The sequence below is a fragment of the Manacus vitellinus genome, unplaced genomic scaffold (genome assembly GCF_001715985.3).
Source record: "Manacus vitellinus isolate BGI_N305 unplaced genomic scaffold, ASM171598v3 scaffold_6_pilon, whole genome shotgun sequence".
NCBI lineage: Eukaryota > Metazoa > Chordata > Aves > Passeriformes > Pipridae > Manacus > Manacus vitellinus.
The window spans coordinates 1,153,893-1,155,705 of NW_021940750.1; the positions used below are offsets into that span (position 1 = coordinate 1,153,893).

The following is a 1,813-nucleotide window of genomic DNA, read 5'->3' on the forward strand; positions in this document are numbered from 1 at the left end:
CGTTGTGAGTGTATATATGTGTCTCTCTAGATATATATGTAGTGAGAGAAATAAACACCCTTTCCCCCCTTTCCTACTCCTCTTGGTCCCCCAAACGTCCAAATATTCCCCGTCGCCTAGTAGCCTAACTTTTTAATCGACTTTTGCCTAAAGGAGCAAATCACACGTTTATTCGGATAACTGTATGGTAGTTTTTATTTCATTTATGGAAAAATAAAAATAGAATAAAACTTCTTAAAAGTTCTCCTACCCTAACCTTCCCCCCCCCTCCCCTCCTTTCAGGACATAGCCGTGTTTGAAAAATATGGGTGTCCTAGTTGATCGAGATTAATTCATAAAAAAAATTCTTCGGAGCGATTCATTAAATGCTCTGTAATCGTGAGCCTCGGCTTATTTCGAGGTGGGGAGGGTGGGATTTACTGGGATCACCCCATAAATAATAGGGAGGGAGGAGGAGGGGGAGGTGCACGGATCCGCCGCGGTTTGGGGGAGACCCCAGTTAGCAGGAGATGCACCATGGAAGCGCTTGCCAAAGGCGCCTCCCTCCCCCCTGCCCACTTCCAACCTGATTTTAAGCAACTTGCAGTCCGGTGATCTCTCCGATCACTCTTTCTCCAAAAACTAGTGCCCCCGAAAAGGGTAAAAAAGGCAGAATCCGAGGGAAAACCCAGCCGAGGCAATGCTTTTGGACGAGGTGATTGCAAGCGAGCAAAGCAGCATCAGCACCAGCTCTGTGGTTCTGAAACTGCCTTGTGCATGCACACAGCACTGAGAGCATCTCAGGCAGGAGTTGGGGAAGCTACATTTTCCCTCTCTTGGCAGTAATTACTAGCCCGGATTCCGTGGGCAAGAAATAAATAGCAAAGAGAAATCCTCCCTGCCTGCCGCCCCCCAAAAGAAGGAGTGATTAAGAGCAGATCTGTCCGTGCAGATCAGCTTCGTGAAAGAGACAAAATCTGAGCAGCAAGTTGGTAGCAGAGTGGCCGCTTGACGCAACACAGGGGCCTATGGTTCGCCCGGCTGTAAAATAAAAATGGGGGGGGGGGCGATCTAATGTCTCGGCTGTTAGAAACTACAAGGGATGTCCCCTCTGCTCCCCCCCCCGGACAGCAGCACGGAGGGAGATTCGTCTGAGAAAGGGCTGATCTTTGCATTTCAGAGAAGCCTGCATAGGAGAGATCGGATGAGGACCACAGTCGAGGTTAAGAGTTAATATTTCTCGAGAGATAAAGGAGATTTTGAAGACCTGCTTGCACTTTAGAAAAGAGTAAAAGGCCAGCTAAGGGATAAGTGAGGAAAGAAGGCAAAGAAAAAGCACCTCATTGCTCCCCTCCCTCCTTTCCTTCTTGCTCAGGACACGTAGCTTGAGCACTAGCTGGCTTGATGAAAACAAAGGTGGAAGGGTCACAATATCTTCCAAGTAGACTCGCATTTTCATAATAATTTATCCTCTTCTATTTAGAGAAAAAAAAGACATTTGTACTTTCTGGTTGCCAGCAAACGTCTTTACGGGGTTTTTATTCATGTGAGCATAATCTAAAGGGAGAGACAAGGTAGTAGAGGGAACTTGGAAAAAAAGAAGAGAGAAGTGATAAGAGGGATCAGCCAAGCTAAGGCTAAAAAAGCATCCTGTATGTTCCCTGCCTACAGTCGTCCCTCAAGAGGATGGAAACCAGCAGTGATTTGGGGGGGCAGCTCAGGCGCGAGTGGAAATCCGAGCCACGGTGGTGCAGCTCCACGTCTCTTTACCTTGCCAGCCAACTGTTGCTGCCATGCTCAGGGCTGCTGCTGCTGCGGGCGGAGCGGGAGCCGC

The 1,813-nt window shown here is 48.4% G+C and overlaps 1 long non-coding RNA gene across 1 annotated transcript in view; it reads left to right on the plus strand.

Moving 5' to 3' along the window:
• Window positions 1-1,813, plus strand: part of LOC108641385 — a 76,126-nt gene that overhangs the window by 15,665 nt on the left and 58,648 nt on the right. The window lies entirely within an intron of this gene.